General features: G+C 50.1%; 1 protein-coding gene across 1 annotated transcript in view; it reads left to right on the forward strand.

The window, feature by feature from the left end:
* Window positions 1-20,258, forward strand: part of LOC111141029 (SPARC/osteonectin, cwcv and kazal like domains proteoglycan 1) — a 498,494-nt gene that overhangs the window by 154,670 nt on the left and 323,566 nt on the right. The window lies entirely within an intron of this gene.

Raw genomic sequence — 20,258 nt, forward strand, 5'->3', positions numbered from 1 at the left:
ACCTTCCAATACCTATTCCTGTTTGAGCAGATAAATGGGTTACAAAGGTATAAACTTACATCTCTCAACGCTCTGTCCCAGGTGCAAATTTGCCTTCTGATCTCAGGGTCCATGCATGCACAGCTGGCTCACCCTCATCAAGCTGAGAGTTGGGCTTCTTTGTTCAAGGATGCATTGCATCCCTCCCAAACGATGCATTGAAGTCCTAACACTTCCTACTGAAGAATGGGAGCTTATTTGCAAATAGGGTCTTTCTAGAGGTAATCAAGTTAAAGTGAGATCATTGGTAGTGGAGGGCTAAACCAATATGACTGGTGTCCTTAGGAAAAGAGTCAAATGGGCCAGAGAAATAGATATGCACAGATGGGAGATCATATGAAGGCACACAGGGAGAAGGTCATGTGAAGGTGAAGGTCCGGATTGGGGCTGTCACTCTTCAAGCCAAGGAATGCCAAGATTGCTATTAAAACCATGGGACGCTAGGAGAGAGGCCCGGGACGGGTTTTCCCCTCACAGCCCTGGGAAGGGACCAACACTGCCAGTGCCTTCATTCGGATTTCCAGCTCTGGAACTGTGAGGAGATCCATTTCTGTTGTTTCAGCTGCCTGGGCTTGTGGTCGTGTTTCCAGCAGCCTGAGGACGCCAGCGCTCTCCCTTACACCATCCTCACCGCTGACTTCTTCCTCCTAGAGTCTTGGTCTCTGTGAACGGCTCCCCCATCTCTCTACTTGCCCAAGCCAGAAACCTGACTTCTTGGCCCCCAAAACTGGGCTGGCTAGAACCAGGTACTCCGTACCATAGACTCCTTAAAGAGATGCCCTCAAGTACTGGCAATAGTAGAGATTATCCTGAAGATATGCAGAACTGGAATTGGAAAGAGCTACAAACCCCAACTATCTTTTATCTCCGGCCAGTCCCTGTGTACTGCAGGTTTCCCGAGAGAAGCTATTGATGCCTTCTTTCAGCCAAGGGGCAGGCCTGGACGGAGAGCCACGTGTATGTAAATAAGATCTTGGCCGCATGCCTGCCGCCCTATTCTTCAGAGAAATATCGATTTTTGACTTGGGAGACTTACCTACAAGTTCTCTTTTCAGCCTCCTCTTCTTCATTGTGTCCAACTCGCATCGGTGTGTTGAGTCGCACAATGTGATCTTTGTAAGGAATCTTGCAAGTTGGACCCGCTGCTTTGGAAGGCTTAGGACGGGGAGGGCCGTGTTAGAGTGTGGCATTGATTTGCAGCGGGTTATTGAAGTTCCTCCAAATGCTTTGCCTCCGTTTTTTTTCCCCATTCAGTGATATTGAAATCACTGGTCTGCAGAATTAAGAGTCAAGCTTCCAAAGAGATGTTGTGCTCCTTTTCTCGCAACGGTGATTTAAACAAGTCCCCGTGCTCTGTCCTTTCCGAGCATCCGCATTATCCTTGGCAACCGAGGAGCAATATAATTGTTGCAATTTCATTTTATACTGAAAGCACTTCAACACATTTCCTGTACTTGGCCTATGCAAATTGTTTCTTTCTTTCTTTTTTTTTTTTTTTTCCTCCCCTTGGTAAAGAAATTACGGTTGTGTGTAGAAGTCCTAAGCAGGGCACAAAGACATCAAAGTCGGCCATAATCATAAAAAGCACATGCAAATCTTTCACATTAATAATTCACAGTTAGGCCCAGGCGCTATGGCCCCCTGTCTGAGACTGCGGCAAGGAGCAATTTGTGTAGCTTTGGTAAAGGGCACACAGTCACCCAAGTTCGGATGTTCTGTGTTGGTCTTGTACTTGCTCTCTGGATTGAATTCACACAAATTGCCAGCCTTCTAAACGGATACTTACATGTTCATCTGGAAGGTCTGATCTGTAGGGGACACTGTGAATTTTGTGGACCTGGTCAGTGTTCTCATCTCCTGAGGCCCTAATGGAACTGTTATCTGAACCGTGAGTTTCCTGAGTGTCTCCATTCTACCCCTCTGCCCTCCTCCTGTATTCATTCTGTAGAAGTTTATTGAATGATCACATGTGCTAGGTTTGGGCTTGGTGCCAGGGATGGTTGGTGACCATGATGAGCATGGCCCTGCCCGCCCCAGGGTACAGCCATCGGGGTCTGCAGCTGGGAAGCATCGGCTGGCCTCCGTTGGGGAGCCGGTTAGAGGGATGGCATCAAGCTCCCCACTCCAGACTGAGTCAGTTTTAACAAGATCACTGGGTGATGCCGATTTCTGTGAAATACCTGTGGAGCAGGTCGTCATATTAGGATGTGAAACCTGGAGCGCATTCTTGGGGGGTGGAGCAGGTTGTGCCCCTGCTAGAATGTCAGGAGGTGGTGCCCTGGGGAAGGAAACGCTGGTTTCAGCTGAAATCCTAAAGGAACACAGCATGGGGTGAGTGCTGGTGTTTTCAGGCCCCAGAGAGCCACCTGTGCTTAACCCCTGCAGGGAGGGATTAGGGCCTGTTGGACTGACCAGCTTTGTGGCTGGAGCTCAGAGCACTACAGGAGGGCCAGAGATCAGCTGTGAGCTAAAGGAGGGCTCCAGGCCCACTAACAAGGACTTTGACTTTTCCCCAGCGAGTTACAAGGAGCCCTTGAGGTATTTAAATAGGATTGGATTTAAAAACATGCTGGGTAGTTGCAAAATCTCTTTCACTACCATGTGGGGGATGAGTTGGGGCAGGGCTGAGCACCCCCATGCAGCCACTGAGGGTGCTGGCACTGGGGTGGGGCAGTGGGAGGGCAAGAGTGGAAGCCTTTGAGACAGGCTGGCAGGCAGAACTGGAAGGGCAGGAATGTGGGGAGGGAAGAGTCAGGAGAGCAGCCGCAGCAGGTGCCATGTGCTGGGGGCCCAGTGGAAGGTCTGGGTGCCGCTTCTCACTCTCCCCTCCTGTAGACTGTCCCACCAGGCCCGTGTACTCGGGGCTGGGGTATTTCTCTTTTCTCCTCTCTCCCAGATCATCAACCTTTTGAGTGCAGGGCCCTGCCTTGTACTTTTGTTTTGTTTTGTTTTCATTATATTGCCTGCACAGAGCCCGGCACTCAGGACTACCTGGGGTCCTCTTGCCGAGCTGGGACCCAGTTCGTGTGAGAGCTTGCCCTTCTTCAGCTGCAGAATGTGACTCTCAGAAGAGAACTGGCTGGAAAAAGCTGTGTTTCCCTGTTTATGTGTCTGTGATGTGAGTGATAAGGCCTATCTGTATGGCGCTTCACCAGGCCGTGGTGCGTTCACAGCCACTGTCTCATCTGCATTCCTCCCCACAGCCCTCCAGCCCTCCCTGTGGCATTGGCTGGGGTGGTGTGTTGGCAGCTCAGCGTTAATCAAGAGCTGATTATCTCAGTCTTTCTCTCCTCCCCGGTCCTGCTTCCTGCCTTTTGATTTGGGACTTGAAGCTGGAAGCAGGTTGGGGTCAAACAATGCAGAGTTAAGTCAAATAAATCTTGTCCATTCAAATTAGCCATTAGGGAGAAGGACTGTGGAGGGAGAGGCTGAGTGAAGAGGGGAGAGGGTTTCTGCTCACTCTGTGGCTCAGGCCTACAGGTCCCTGGATCCGTGGGCTAAAAGAGACCGTGGGGGAAATGCAGGCTCCCAGCCTTCCTGCGCTTTTTACTCTTGGGGTCTATTCTGCTATGCTCCTAGGAGAGGAAGCCTGAAAGAATTTGGTGGAAGATGGAAAATCCAGGCCTTACTAATATTGCCCCTTGCCTGTCTAAATGAAGAAAGGGGCTTTTCATGGAACAGACTTAAGTTTGAATCCTGGCTCTGCCACACTCTAGCCCCAAGGCCTTGGGTAGCTACTTAGCTTCCCAGGTCTGTTTCCTTAAAAAAAAAAAAAAAAAAAAAAAAAAAAAAGTGATAAAATGGCGGTGACAATCCCTTTCACACAGGTTTGTGAGAACTAGATGAGGCCGAGATGAATGCTAACAAGCCAGATGCCCGCAGCATCTGGTGGAGTGCTTGCAACAATGTTAATAGCTTTGTATTTATCCAGCAACCCCTCATCCTTGTTAGAGATGAAGACAATGCTTCCATAAGACAGGGAGTGACCTCAGGTGCAAGGGTTCTCAACGTTAATATGCAAAAGAATCGTTCAGGAGGTTGTTAAAACGCACATTCCCACTGCAGTGGACATCTAGAATGGTCCGATCTAGAATGGTGCCCATTTGAGTCTCACAGGGACCACATTTTGGAAGAGTTTGGAAGGGACCCACAGCTGAAGAACCACCTAGCCTAGTGTTCACTCAAGTAGATTCTCAGTCCTGCTCCAGACCTACCGCAAGGGTTCTTCAGGGATAGGACCTATGTTCCCACCAAGCCCCATGTGATTCTTAGGACAAAGCCAAGGGTGCATAAGCCTGGGCTCTGGGATCCAGGTAATGCCCACCTTTGTGGGCATATTTAGGCAGAAAGGTAAAAGACCATAAGTGGGAAAGAGTTCTGTTCCCTGACGTGCCACTGGGCACCGCCTGGCAAGTAACGAACTCTAGAAACCAGCTCTGTGACCTGGTTAGTTAAACCGGGGCTCGAGGACTGGATGCCTTTGGTTTTACCAGCTCTGAAGTCACTGGGTTCTAGAAGATTGAGTGGAAGTTAAATTAGGCAGAGGTGATTATATGTTAGCAGGGTGTCCCCAGTGTATGGTATTTGCATTTCTTTAAAATGTTGCACTATATTATGTGGATTTATTCTGTTTCTGAATTCAGTTTGTGTTGGCACTTAACCGTGGTTATGTTTTTGTGGGGAAATAGAGCTGCTGTGGTTGCGTGAAACTGCCTGGGAACTTGGTAGGTATGTTACCCAAGCTAACAGCAGTGCTCCCTGGTGGCAGCTCCTGGAATTGCAGGGCTGTGGTTTTGAGGAAATAATATGGAAACCAGTTATTGGGTAGGCAGAGAGGTCTTTGTGTAGGGGGTGGTGGAAAATCAAACTCCCACTTCAGCTGAAATAGAATCTCTGGGATTGGGATACAGAAACCTGTATTTATAGTAAATCCTTCGTGTAAACCTTATGCCCAGTGTCATTTGCCAACTGGTCTGCGTCAGGGTTTCTGAACCTCGGCACGATAGACTGTTCGGTCCCTGTGGGGAGATACTTTGTGTGAGGAGCTCTCCTGTGCAGGGGCAGATGTTTAGCTGCATCCCTGGCCTCTACCCACTAAATGTCAGTAGCGCCTCCCCTTCCATTGGTGACAGTCCAAATTGTCCCCAGACACTGCCAGTGTCCCCTGGTGGGCAGAATTGCCCCCACTTAAGCACCACTGATCTGAAGTGTGTCGTGAACATCCAGCCCATTTCAGTGACAGTACAGAGCGCAGGGTCACTAAAAGCTAAGATGTGTCAGCTGTCATGATGTGAGGTCACTGATGCAAACGTGCAGTGACTTCTGACGGGTCGTAGAAAATACAGCTAGCCCTATGACCTGGGTTTTGATTTTTACATAGTCCTAGGGGAGAATCGTGAAGTATGGGTGCCGTTCGGGACTCCCAGCACTTGAACTGGGGCATCTGAACACCCCCATGGAGGCCCCCCACATACCGTGTCCACTTCATCCTGCCGGTGCATAGGAGCCCCAGAGACGGGGATGGGGCAAGCATCATTTCTTCGAGATTCTTTAAAGTAACTATCTTCTGTCAGCTTTTCCAGTTAGGTAAAAGGGATGTTTATTGTGTGAAATCGAATTCTGTATAGTAAACACCTCTTTTAAAAGTAGGACAAACAAGACTGGGAATGGGGAAGAGAATGCAATGGGCATCCGTGTGGGGCACATTTTGGTTAAATGGATGTTGCTTGTTCTGTGGGATAGAGCTGAATTAATCTCGGGTGAGCACCTGGGAAGTCTGGAGGGGAACACTTGGACTTAACACCTCCAGTGAGAATGAGTTAACTGGGGAGAGCACCTCCCTTGTCCTGATAGCACTGATAGGCAAGGCTTCTGGTCTCTTCACACTGGGACAGAGGGTCTAGTCAGCAAGACACCAGAGAACCTGTGACAGGATGAATGCATGAATATTGCAGAAGGCCTTGACTTACTTCTCTAAAAACAGAGGGTTGGGATGGGATTGGCCCTAAAGAGGGTCTGTGTGAGTCTGTGTACTGTGTCACCCACTAGGTCTGAGAGCCACAACCCTCCCAGGTTGTGATAAGGGATTTGTATAGAGGCAGGCGACTGCGTTGGAAGCAACAAGCTGTTTTTTTAAGGCTCTCCCACCAGTCCTCTGAGGGACCCTAGGGAAGCTCCTGCCCTCTGGGCCTCGTTTCTTCCACTGTTGAATGGGAGCGCTGAGCTTGGACTTCTCCAAGGCACTTACAGCTGCTCCGTTGTGCGGCTCTTGTGCAGAGAAGGGACATGGCTTCTGCACCTCTTCTGATGTGGGTGAGCCTGGACAAGAGGGTCCTGAGCAGGGGTGGGGGGAGGGAGAAGGAAATGCCATGGAATTTCTGATCTCATTCTGCTTCCCCATGTCAACTCATCATCCCCTCCTGAGGGACTGTGGATATGGCCAATCTCTGCATCAGCCTGCACACTGAAGTTTGACCTGGAGGAGGTGTGGCCAGCCCTCCCATCCCCCCAGCCCACCTCCCACCTCGGTGCCTGTGCTCCTGTCGTATCTTCGGCGGGCGGGGGCGGGGGGATGTTGGGGAGACAGCTTGGATGGTCTTGGACTGTAACCAAAGGCCTTCCGTTCAGAGACTCCCCCACCAGCTCCAAGATGGCTAAAAGCCTGTTTCAGGAATGCTGTTCTTTTGCTTCAGTGCTTGATCCAGCATGAAATCATTCATCTAGTGCTAGTCATTACGTTTTGGTGTGAATGAATTTCAGCTCATTTTCAGAGATGAGATTTTGCTGGGAAAGGGGAATGTAGATACTGCGCTCCCCAGAGGGCCGGTAAGAACAAAGAATGGAACAGAAACCCAGGAAGAATGAAAACAGCACACAACTTGGAGACAAGAGCTGATAAAAGAGACTTCTACTTCCCAGTGTTGCCAAGGGGGAAGGTCCTCTGGCGGCTTCCTTGGCCACACATCCTTGTCTGTGAATAGCCAAGTGACTTCCATTTCCTCCTGCTCTTGCTGGTCTGAACCAAGCATTTTTCGTTGCTGTCAATAATCGGTGAGGTTCTTCTTCCCACCCGGAGACCATACATCTCTGTCCTCCAACACTGGGCGTCAACCCTTCTGCCAGCCCAGCTTCACCGAAAGTTCACTTTATCTGATCCTGGATGGGTGGGAAGGAGATCCTGAAAAGGCCTCTTGAGGGGACGGTTAGGACCACCCTCAGCAGATGCCATAGAGATTGGCTGGACCACTCCCTGAATTTCTGACCTACGCTTTTATTTATTCACGGGGGTCAGCTCTGTGGGGCAAGCTGAAAGAAGTGCCCAGGACACGACAATTCTTAGTGATGGAAGGAACACAGTGGCTTTCAGATTCTAAATTGTATTTTTCTTCTGTGGAAAGAAATGCTTGTTCTGAGAGAAACATAGGAGTAAATGTGGGCCTGTCGGGAACATGGGATACGAGGTGAGGAAAGGACATGGTCATGCCGGATTTTCCTGCCGTCTTTGATCGTAGTGTCTCTGAAGAGCTTTCAGTGGGACACGGGTCCCCCAGAATCTTCTACAGGAAAGAGTTGATCACACACATACTGACAAACTTGCGCTCACCTCCTGGGGTTGGACCAATTCCATGTGCCCTCATGCTGCGGCCTTGGCTCTCCTGGAGTGTCTGGCTAAGCACCTTTGCAAGGTGAAGGATGGGAGAAAGCCTGTACTGGAGAAACTGGGGTCCAGTTTTAAAAACAGGCATTCTCCACTAATTGGGCCACAAACGCTTTTTGTTTGCTTCCCTTGACACCTTATTAGAAGGAACACGTTCTTAGAGATGTGGCTCCCTGAAATGATTTTCTCCCGAGACGAGTTGTTACCACATCACCGTAAGAATGAAGTGTTGGCAAACCTTTGTTGAGCCCTGGGCAGGGGATCCAGCTCCCTGAGAGGTACCGGTTGCACTGCCAGCCCGAGACCCCAAGCCTGGCTCTTTGGGGGCTGGGATTGGGATGGTCTGCCACTGGGCCCGGCACACAGCAGCTCAATGAAAATGTATGGAACCAATGACTAAACGGTTTTTTGTTTTTGTTTTTTAAGATTTCATTTGTTTATTTGACAGAGATCACAAGTAGGCAGAGAGGCAGGCAGAGAGAGAGGAGGAAGCAGGCTCCCTGCTGAGCAGAGAGCCCGATGTGGGGCTCGATCCCAGGACCCTGGGATCATGACCTGAGCTGAAGGCAGAGGCTTTAACCCACTGAGCCACCCAGGCACCCCGAGAAGGTTTGTTTTAACAATCAGATAGTTCTGTGAACCTCAAGTAGTTTGTAGAAATGTCTTCTGTGCTCGTAGATACAACCTCGAAATCCAGAGAGGGCTGTGTTTCATTTTTCTCTTTTGCAATGGTCTTGTTTGTTTGTTTGTTTGGTTTGTTTTGTTTTCGCCACCCTGAGACCTAATGATCGCACCCCTCATGCCTAAGCCGCCTTCCTGGCAGCATCCTAATGTCCTTTGTCTGGTGACACACCTATTCGATTACTGGGGCTTCTTGACACTTAGGAAGAGAGAAGTCTGTGGGAACAGGTTTGTTTATTCTGAGCTGACCTGAAAACACAGCTCCATTTATAATGGGCCTGCCAGGCACCCCAAGCAGACACACACACTAGAAAAAGACAGGACTTGCTTCTCATCTCTGAGACCCTGCCTCCCAGAGCATTAAGTTTCTGCAAAGTCTGTGCAGAACGTAACACTTGAAGTTGACCCGCTCGAGGCGAACGCAGGCTCACTGAGAGGGCACCTGCGTCAGCAGGGACGTTCGGAGAGGGGGTTGTCACACACGTGCTCCAGCGCGCTGACTGTCAGTCATGGGTCCAGCCTTGCAGGTACAAAGAAGGGAGACCAGGGCTCTGAGGTCAGACCTGGATGCAAGCCACACACCCCACAGTTAGGGGCTCTAGGACCTGGCACAAGTCACTCAGCCGCTCTGGCCTCTGTCTTACAGAACTGAGTGAAGACCTCCTACCCACCCAGCCATTGAGTTCCTCTCGTTCCAGCCTCAGGACTGCCTGGTGAGAGAGTCAAATTATTAGCCTCCATTTACAGCTACCACTGTCAAGGCTCAAAGAGCTGGAGTGACTTGCGATAGGTCCTCATTAGGAAGTAGCCGAGTCAGGGATGCGGTGCTGGTTTGCCTCCATGGCGTGGCACTGACCGTTCCCTGCATTGCCTCTTGGTAAGGATCCTTCCCCAGGCTTCAGTAAGGATCTGGGGTGACTGTGGGTGCTGGCTGGCAGAGATCATCAAGAATTCAAGCGGCTGCGATGTCTGAATAGACCTGTGACCAGCGTGTGGTGGAGGCACGCCTATCGTCCGAAGTGTCCCCAAAGTCCTTGCGACAATCCAGGATCGGGATCTCATTCAGGGAAGACAGCTGGAGATCGAGATTCCCTTGGCTGCCCAGCTTCTCTTATGTGTGTCTTAACCAAGAGTCGTTTTGTTTTGTTGCCTTAGTAAAGTAGAATTTATGAGGGGCTTTGACACTGTGTGCTCCAGGGAGCATGACCCTTGTCCATGCCATAGTTCCTGCCACATGGAGGGATGGGGCAGACGGGAGGTCAGAGGCTCTGCTGGGCCTGGGTTGACCCCACGGGCAGACCTCAGGTGCTCAGGCTGGCGTGCCCTTTCAGCTGAGCAGCATGCATCCCATGGCTTTTGGATTTGCTGTTTTCCCAGTGTGCCCACTTCTTGAGGACCTCTTTTCCACAGTCCAAAGTGAATCTGAGCTTAGCAAGCATAATCTGGACACCTATGCCCACTCCCTACCTCTAATCAGCCCCAAACACTCTGACTCCGTGCATTACTTAGGATTGTCCCAGTGGCTCGAGACACTGTTCTGATTTCAGATTGATGGAAGGGGAAGAAAAGATCTCTAAGACACAACCAAGAATTCCAGAGGTATTTCTGACTTGAGATTGAGCTGGATGTAGGGGCTCGTAGAGGTCATTACAGCCTGGATTCCCACTTCCCGTCTCTGACATGTTGTCTGTGTACCCGCTCTGTTCTCAGGCGGGTAGTATCCCTGTGGAGGGAGTGGGGGCGTGTGGTGGCAGCAGCTTCCAGCCTCACACATGTACATTGAATAGAAAATGTCTTCCAGCCATCCTGGCAAATGCCTCATTGCATTGCATTGCATTGCCTCTGATTTCAACATGGCGTCCATCCATGAACCAGTCACTGTGGCCAGGAAAATGGAGTACATTGATGTGCTTCGGTCTGGATCAAATGCTCCATCTCCTGGAGCTGGGGTGGAGTTTGATTCAAAGCTAAGAACTAAATGTGGGGGAGAGCTCGTTCCCCAAAGGCACACATAAAAGGGGAGATGAATGCTTGCGGCATGATGTGAACCCCATTCGCTTCCCGTACTGCTAGCTTTCCTTGGCCCCCGGGTTGCTGGCTAGGCTCTGGCATTGCTAGAGGAAGGGGCTCCATTTCTGATCAGATTCCAGAAGTAGGTATGTACTTGTGGCCTGATCATGTGCTTACACTGACCTAACAATGTTCACTTCATAACACCAGAAGAAGGGATCACGACTCCCATTTGTTGGGGTCTTACCGTTGGGTAGCCACTGCTAAACACTTCGATGAGTGTTCTCTGAATTAGTCTTTGAAATTACACTTGAAGAGAGTATTGTTAGTCCCAGTTTACGATGGAGAAACAGACTCTGGGAGATGGAGTGCCCCGCAAGGTCACGTGGTTACTTTAGGTGTGGTGGGGGGACGCGACGGTGAGGAATTACTCTGGTCTACTGGCAACTCCTCCTGTCGACAAATCTCATATTCTCGCCTATAGACATACTTATTTGAAAGATAATTGGATATTTAGGAATGTTTCTTGCTAGACCAAAGTAGCAGAAGTGTCTGCATTCAAGAGGGCCAGAATTCAGAGCACTTTTCGACTGAGTTTGGGTGTGTGCGTGCATGAGCACATATGTACATTTGTATACATGTGGGTATCTACGTGCTGTTGGGAAAATGGAAAGAATTGAGTGGTTGGTCTTCGTGTGAATTGATACTTGGACTTCAGTGGGGTGTTAGTTGAAGCTGCTTTGGTGTCTCTTGATCGGTCAGATGGTGCCTGTGGCCGGCCTGTCCAGAGGTGGAGGAGGCTAGGGAGTCTGAAAATGCAGGGTTACCAGATTGGGGATATTCACAGTACTGGTTTGGAAGGAGGATGCTACCAAGTCGTAGGGGTAAGTAGGAACATTGAGAAAGTAAAGTGACATGACAGAGTACAAGTGGGAAATTTAGGAAGCGCATGGGGAATGTGGTTTGGTCCCTAGCAATGTTAACTGTGGTCTGGGCTGACCTGCAGGCAGGACTTCTATAAGTCTCTTTCTTTAGCTTGATACTCAGGGCTCTCTCTCTTGTTGTCACAATCTGTGGCTCTGCAAGTATGCTTGGTGTTGGCACCAAATGGGGCTTTCCCCTGTCCTTGGACAGACCCTGCACTTTCCTACTTCCATATTGGTATATGGAACTTCTTAAACCTGTGTTTGAAAAGGACTTTAGCAAAAAGTTGATGGTAAGTATTGAGGCATCCACTAGTTAATTCAGTGGGGACAAGTTGAGCCCCCGCTAAGCACCAGACAGTGTTCTAGGTGTGTGGGATAGAGTGGGGAGCAAGGCGGGTACTGTCCATGGTTCCTACTCATGGGGAGTTTTCCCTTTGATCCACTGAGTAACTCGATCCCTCTGGAGGATCCACTGAGCTTCCAGCCTGGACACCTGCCACTGGAGCCCTTTCCTTAGGAACTTGGACTTGGTCTCTGGACCTCCTTCCGGGGAAGGAAAGCATTGTATTCCTCTGGCCATACCTTTGCTAATGCCTCTGAATGGAGAGTCCTGAGAAGTGTTTGCTGTTCTCAGAGAGGCACGTATTTTGTAGCTCTGCTAAGGTTCCCTTGGATGTGACTCACGAAAACTCAAGCTCAGTTCAAGCCAAAAGAAGGAGTCATCAGGATGGGCACGAGGTGGTATACACATCCCGAGGACTGCCTTCACAGGGACTGGTGGACAGTTGGGGATCCAGAATTCCACTGTCAGTCTCTTCCATCTGTGCTCTCTGTGCTCTCTTCCACCCTGTTCTCTCCCGACCTGGCTTGCCAGCATCGCCAGGTGCATGGGTGGGAAAAGGCTGCCCCAGAGCCCCAGAACGCATAGATCCATATTTCCAAGGACCAGGAGAGAGCAATAGTATGGCTAATCGCAGTTCTCATGTCAGGAGAGAGGATACTTGGATCAGAGGTCTGCCCATAGCCCCAGCAGCAGGGATCTGAGGTGGGGGAGTGGGTTCTGTAGTGCAGACGAAGCTGCGGGGCTCATCCCTATGACAGGCAGAGGAGTGGTTCTTGGAAAAATGCTGGCAGGCTGAGGATTCCACCATCCAGATTTCCTACTGGGCCGTGTCAAGAAAACATACCGTTAGCCTCAGTTCAGGATAATTCAGACTGGCACATTGTAGGAATGGCCTCAGCTGACCTTGCCCTCAAGCTTACCACCTGTGGTGGAGAAATGCCTGTGTTAGCATGGTACCAAGTATTTATAGTTTTTAGAAAATTTTGTATCAGCAAAGTACCTGGAGATCCAGTGTGTGATATTAATTCTGAAGGATAGGAAATCATTAGTTGGGGCTAGTAAATCCTCTGTTCCAGTAAGACTGTGTATTCCTAGAAAATAAAGAGCCCTTCTCGTGGGGGGAAAAAAGGCGTTCGTACAAATAGGCTCTGTTCTGGGTTGGTGATGGGCACCTCGGGGCTTCTGCTTGCTAATGTCATTCCAGCTACTCTCGTCCATATTTAATTGAATTGAACACGTTGAAATTTGTTCCAGTGTGTTAACAGGGAGCTCGTGAATGCATATGCAATGTGTGACAATTAATGTTTGCTTTCCCCTGTGCTGACCCCCTCTGGGAACACCCATAGAAGACCCACTGAGGAGATGATGTGCTCAGTTGAAAAGAGAGGCCTTAACCCTTTCAGGTCCTTAAATTTCAGCAGCAGCCTGGAGTTAGGAATCCGCTCTGTGTCTATGGCTGGGAGTGGAGTCTTCTCAAACATGGCTATCAACTTGTGCCATTATGTATAATTACTTCACAGGAAGATTGCTGAGTAACAGTTTTGCTTATTTTATTTTAGAGAGAGTGCACACATGAGCGTGGGCTGAGGCAGAGGGAGAGGGAGAGACTCTCAGGCAGACTCCACCCTGGGCACGGAGCCCATCACAGGGCTCCATCCCGTGACCCCAAGACCATGACCTGAGCCAAAACTTAGGGTTGGTGGTCCAATTGACTGGGCCACACAGGCGCCCCAGCGGTTTCATTTCTTAGTCACAAAAGCGATGCATGTTGATGATCAAAATCTGGAACACATAGAAAGTATGAAGTGACAATATCACCCATAATTTCATTATATAGAAAATAATGACTATAAATTGTCTGGTATGTTTCTCTCTTTTATTGCTTTTATGGCTAGCAAGTATATTTAAAGTAAATTAGGAGCCCATTATTTCATATCTGATATTCTCTTTTTTTAACTTGTTTCTCCTATCATTAATGAATGCACATGCTTTTTATAGTCTTCCCGAGGTCTAATATCATAACATCAGCCTGTTTTAAGTGTGCAGTTCAGTATATTGGAGTACAATATTGGAATTGTGTGACCATTGCCTCCATCCAGTTTGAGAACGTTGCTGTCTCTCCCTCCCAGGTCTCTGAGTCCCCACTTCCACCCCTGAAATCTGTCTCTGTAAATGTGCCTTTTAGAAACAGGGCTCAGAAACACAGTCCTACCACATGTGCTCTTCGTCATTGGACTTCTTTGCCCCAGGATCATGGTGGTGGCCCCGCCACTGAGGGGGCTCTGTCGGAGACGACACTGGAGTGCCTGCCTCCTCTCGGTGGGGGGGGGGGGGGGGCGCCCCCCCGCTCTCCAGAGAAAGGCAGGACTGCACCCATATCTGTCTTCAGCATTGGGTTGGATTCCTGCCTAAGTGCCAAGAGGGCAGCGATTACAAATGTTAACATGATTGTGAGGAAAAAATGAGGTTTCTGTGTCAGCGTCCCGTTGACCTCAACAGGGGACCTCGTCTTAGGGCCAGGGCTCCTGCTTTATTCTGAACCAAGGACTGAGTTATTGCTATTGATTTTCACCATGAAGGTTATCTTTGAAGCCAGAGGGCCAGGAAAGCATTGTCTGCTTTGGAGACAATGTGGGGCGACAGGGCCAGAAGCACGGGGACCTGGTTCCGTGACAGAATTCTCCCCTGAGCTTGGAATTCAAACATGTTTTGCTCTCTCTTTGCAGTCTGCTCATTGGAGAGACCTTTCTCAAACCATTTCTTTTCTTACGGGGAGCTTCAAGGACACCCCCAAAATCTTTCTGGAATATTTCCAGCCTGTCTGCCTCCAGACTGGGAGAGACGATATAGTTTCTTTTGGCTGGAGCCTGCTTATTGTGTTTCAAAGAGCAAAGCATTTTAAAAGTCACTCCTATTCTATTTATCTCAGCAGAAAAGGAAGATGTTTGGGTGCTAACATACTTCATCATTTTGGGTCCAAGTTGTGCAACGGCGTTGTTCTGAGACAAGTCTATCTCACAGAGTCTGTGTACCCGTATGAAGGCCGTGAATTTGGCATAATTCAAAATGGGAGACCCACATAGACGTGGGGATGGTGAGGAGGCATGATGGCTCCCTTGCCAGACACCCCTGGAGGCCGGGGTTCTGCTGGGCTCCCATGGGGGGCCGCTTTTCATCTCCCCAATCAGGAGAGAACCTGCCCCCTGCATTTTTAATAGTGATGGTTTGCCTGTGATGTTTATATATCCTCCCACTCCTGGTTTCTCTCTTTGTTTCTTGAATCATAGAGGCCATTGAGATTCATCTCGCAACCAGCAGACACGACTTGTTTAGAAAATATCACACTTACATTCAGCATTCACAGAAATCTCTGTGTATTTATGGATGCAACGTGCGTGTGCCAGCTTTCCCCCCAAAAGCAGGTTCTCGGCTTTGACCGGATTACAGTTACTATTTATTTGTTTCCAGGAATTGGGCGCCTGGCACACTGCACATCTTTGGCAATGCCAGTGTTGGAGCACTTGAATTCTGAAGGATCGCTTACTCTCTTGGCCCGCAAATAAGATTTTCTCACTCATGCCTTGAGATCCTGGGTGTTTCCTTTTTTTTTTTTTTTTTTTAAAGATTTTATTTATTTATTTGACAGAGAGAGAGAGAGATCACAAGTAGGCAGAGAGGCAGGCAGAGAGATGGGGCGGGGGGAAGCAGGCTTCCTGCTGAGCAGAGAGCCCGATGTGGGGCTCCATCCCAGGACACTGAGATCATGACTTGGGCCAAAGGCAGAGGCTTAACCCACTGAGCCACCCGGGTGCCCCCCCCTGGGTGTTTCCTTTTGTCAGAGCATCCTCAGGCCTGGATTTTCCAGGATGGCCAGAGCAGGTGCCTGTGAAGGAGGCGGTAATATCTTCTTCTTGATGTCTGTGCACGGTCCTAGCAGCAGCCACTGGGAGAAAAGGGAGGGCTGTGCTGGCCTGGTGTCTTCTGGAGTCTTCTGTGCCTTCCTGAGTCTCCCTCTGCTCTCACTTAGCTGTTTTCTTCCTCCCTCCTGAGCTCTTTGCCTTGCTTTCTGGAATAATGTATTTACCAGGTCACTCCTTTCCTCCAAAGTCTTGTATCTAGGGACTCTGGACCCAGCTCTTGAACCTGACACACAGAGCCTTTCTCTGTCCAGCCCTGACATGTATTTCTGACTTTTTATTCCCTTTATTTTAGGGTCTCCTGCATGACTAGCCTACAAGCCACAGTGGGGTGCCATCAGGCCCTTTGACCCGGTGGACTTATGTTTCGCTGGGTGATGACCGGGGATGTGGTGAATTGTCTAGTCTCCCAGAGCTCCAGCAAGTGGGTCGGGTGAGGCCCAAGGGATCTGTGCTTTTAGCTGGCATCTGGGGGGTCATTGATGTTGGTGGGGAGGGGCCACCCCTGAACTTCTCCGGCTATGGGCATCTCCAAGTCTGTGCTGTTTGTAGGGGCTGGCTTCCCTGGGACGGCTCGCCTGCTCCCCGCCCTGCACTCATTTTCCCTTGTTTTGGTCCTGCTGCTTTCTGATGCGGATTTTGCACTTAGCACATTCTGCCCTGGACCATGACTTGAATGTGTCATAGATGTATTTTCACGCCAGCTATATATGCCTCTACAAAAACCACCTTATATTTGCATGGCCCTTTTGAGTTTGGAAACACTTTTGCACGTGTCCCCGAGCTGCTACAGAGCAGAGACCTTGCTTTCTGCAAGGGCCGCAGGATCCTGTCACTCCCTTACCTGTCCAGCTTGCACTGGCTGGGGCAGACCCAGGACGTGGCTTATCGAAATAGGCGATGCTGTTCTTTGCGATGTTTGGCGAGTCCTCACTGAGGACTGCTTTTGGGCTGGGCACCCTCCTGGGTGCAGATGGTGGCGGAAGCCGAGCCTCGGGGGCGGGGAGATGAGCCAGGAACTGAAGCAGAAAGATGACAATGATGATATCTGCTCCGAGGGACCAGACGGGCCAGAATCGTGACTGCGCAGTGGGAAGGCTTCTCTCAGAAGTGAAGACCTGGGGGCCAGGTCTGAAGGGCAGGGGGACGGTCCTGTGATGGGGGTGGAGGGGAGAGGGCTGCATACAGGGAAGAACAAGGGCTGAGGAGGGGAGGGCTGAGCATGAGGAGAGGTCGGAGTGGAGAGCGAGCCAGGCCTGGGTGAGGCCAGAGAGGGAGCATAGGCTGCCCTGAGGGGTTGTCATAACCAGCAACAGGGGGGGAGGTGAACTTCAATGCGGGAAGTAGGGCGAAGAGGGGGGTGATGTGCTTGGAGTTGTATAAAACTTGACTACATAAGGCACCGTGCTGACTCAGCAAAGGAGGTGTGACTGGGGGAGGAGTGTGAGGAGCCCTGAGGGGTTTGGTGTGGGGCTTCTGTCTGACAGCGCCCTAGCTGAAGCCCCCAGGCTGGAACCCACTTGTCTCTATGGAGCTGCTTGTTTGTTTTTGTTTTTGTTTTGTTTTGTTTTAAGATTTTATTTATTTGACAGACAGAGATCACAAGCAGGCAGAGAGGCAGGCAGAGAGAGAGAGGGGGAAGCAGGCTCTCCGCTGAGCAGAGAGCCCAATGTGGGGCTCGATCCCAGGACCCCAGGATCATGACCTGAGCTGAAGGCAGAGGCTTAACCCACTGAGCCACCCAGATGCTATGGAGCTGCTTGTTAAGGCCTTGCTGTGCTACTCCCTGTCCTGGGAATGAGCTAGAATGTTTTTTTTTTTTTTTTTAATCTTTTAAAAGTTTTTACTTATTTAAGAGAGAGAAAGAGAGAGCATGAGCAGGGTGAGAGGTAGAGGGAGAAGCAGGCTCCCCGCTGAGCAGGGAGCTCAATGTAAGACTTGATCTGGGGTGTCTGGGATCATGACCTGAGCTGAAGGCGGACGCTTAACCGACTGAGCCGCCCAGGCACACCGAGCCAGGACCTCTTGTCCGCATTCTGGCAGCTCCTCCAATGGCAGGGATTTAGAAGACCCTGAGGGTGGAAGACACCCTGGGGGTCACTTTATTGACCTTGCACATTCCCTAGATGACAAGACAGACTCCAGAGAGGGGAGGCAGCCTGCCTGGGCACCACAGCTACAGCCCTGCTGCTCACGTGGCTAGTCCTTTTTTTCTCAGGAATAAACAGTCCCGGGGCCTCAGATGCCAGGGACAAAGGATACTGCGATTGCCGAGCAAGGAGCAGGCCTCTTTGGAACCCCTGGGGCATCCCAGTGTGTGCACCTGGGGGACACCAGAGCTTTGCCACCACACAGATAAGGGCTTTGAATCCTGGCTCTACCACCGTTTGCTGGTGAGAGAACTTGGGGCCAGTCGTGTCATCTCTCCGGCTCTCAGGTGTGAAGTCATAGTCCTCACACTGAGCTTGCTGAGACATCGGGTGGACTAAATGGTATCCCAGGCCCCGTACTTGTCACGGGGCCAGAAGTAGCAGGTGCTCAAGAAATGAACAGATGACAGTGCGTGCGGCTGAGTATCGCCTGGCCCCTGGCTCCCGTACGTGAAAGCCGTGATTGCCGTGGTGAATATGGGGCTGGGCGGGGCTCTGCAGAGTCGACCTGAACCCTTTCTTGACACCTGAACGGGCTCCAGTGGCATCCTTTGGTGGAGAGCGAGCTCTTCTAGGCCCCATCTCTGTGTCCCCCCCGGCCCGTGCCTGGCACACAGTGACTCCTCTGCATGTATTTGTTGAAATGTTACGTGGATGCATAATTTTACTCTCAAGAACTCCCAAGTTCCATAACCGAGTATCAGCCCTGCATTGACACTCTTTTTTTTTTTTTTTTTTTTTTTCGGCTTCTAGCTTTCCATGTGAATTTTCACAGTGCATCCGATGATAGATTTGGAGCAAGTTCATGTCTTGTGATCTGAGAGATAGGTGGCTTTAAAATAAGTGCTGATGTGTTCAAGGAATGAGTTCAACTGGCTTTTTCCTAATCTGACTACAGAGGCAGTGTCAGCTGGCATTTTGGGTGAAGCTGGTGGAGGGAGCTGGGAAACGGAAGAGCCTGGCAGATGTGCAACCCTCACCTTAAAAGTCACCCATAATTGGGAGTTGCAGTTATAATTTCCATCCCTGTGATGTCTGGCGATCTCGGATGCAGCCAGCCAAAGGTACCGAGTCGAGATAGAAGGCAGGGAAGTGGCAGGAACATACATATTACGAATCGCGCCCACAGGTCATCTCTTAGCTCCAGTGCTTTGGGCAGCTTGTCATGATGAAAGCTAACTTTGAGGAGCAGCAGGCCCGCGGGGAGGCCGGGCAGGGCAGACGTGAGGTCTCAGCTCTGTTCTCCAAGCAGCATGTGATACTGGCTGGCTCTGGCTCAGTGACGGACTGACCCCCATGGAGCCCGGTGTGAGGGCCAGGGGATTGTGCCTTGTGAAGAGAAGGAAGAGGCAGGGACTGCAAAGAAGGTTCTGACCTGAAAATGACTTGCCCTTCCACCATTGGCTCAGATATTTCCAGATACGGCTCTAGAATCTGGAAAGCTTGAAGACACGTGAGCGATCAGCTGAGTGAGCCTCAGGGAGGGAGGGATTCTCAAGCTTGTGTATGGGATAGCATTTGTGCTCTATGTCCTGTGTGAGAGGAGCCCCAGAACAGCAGTGGTATGCAAAGGCACAGCAGGGACAGAGGAGCCCACCTCTGTCCCGTATCCTCCCTTCCTTTCCCCCTCGATCCCCTACTTCAGATCCCTGCCCATTTTATTTTCCAAGTAACATTTCTTTGGGTCAGACATTTACCTAAAATTTAGTTGTAAAAATGGGCCATTGGATGCTTAATGTGTAAACAACCCATAAAAAAAGCTCCTTTGTTAACAAAGTCCAACTAACGTTAGTCGGACTTGTGTGACGCTTGGCGTCTGTATTGGGCCGGGTTCTCTGGAGAAACAGGACCAATAGGACAAAGATAAATGTACATAAAATAAGGCATTGACTCAGGCAGTTGGAGAGGCTGAGACGCCCCAGTATCTGCCGTTGGCAAGCTGGGCACCCAGGAGAGCTCGGGGTGTAATTCCAGTCTGAGTCTGAAGGCCTGAGAACTAATGTTGGAAGTTCTCGTCCAAAATCCAGCAGGCTTGAGATCCAAGAAGAACTGATTTTTTTCCACTGAAGTACAAAAGTGAAAAAGGCCAATGACCCAGCCCAATTACTTAAGCAGAAGGAATTCCTTCCTATTTAGGTTTTTGTCTTACTTAGATTGTCAGTTGATTGGAGGAGCCCCCCCCACCTTGGGGAGGGAAGTCTGCTTTACTGAGTCTACCTTTCAGTGTTAATTTCATCCAGAAATACCACCCCCACCCCCAACACACTCAGGATACTGTTGGCGGTAGGTCTGGGCACTTCACGGTCCAGTCCAGTTGACCAGTATCATTAACCATCACCATATCCTGAAGCTGGTATGGGGGAAATCTGACAGCTGAGGGGCCATTTATGTCTTCATGTATCATTTCCAGTCCCCAAAAGACTTAAAAAAAAAAAAAAATTCCTGGTCCATGGAGGTGGTAGAGTTGGGAGCTAGTGATGTGAAAGGCTCCGGTGGGTGTTACAGCTTTGCCATGTACTGGCTGTATGATCCTGG

Source organism: Enhydra lutris, unplaced genomic scaffold (genome assembly GCF_002288905.1).
Source record: "Enhydra lutris kenyoni isolate GAN:26980312 unplaced genomic scaffold, ASM228890v2 scaffoldscaffold5, whole genome shotgun sequence".
NCBI lineage: Eukaryota > Metazoa > Chordata > Mammalia > Carnivora > Mustelidae > Enhydra > Enhydra lutris.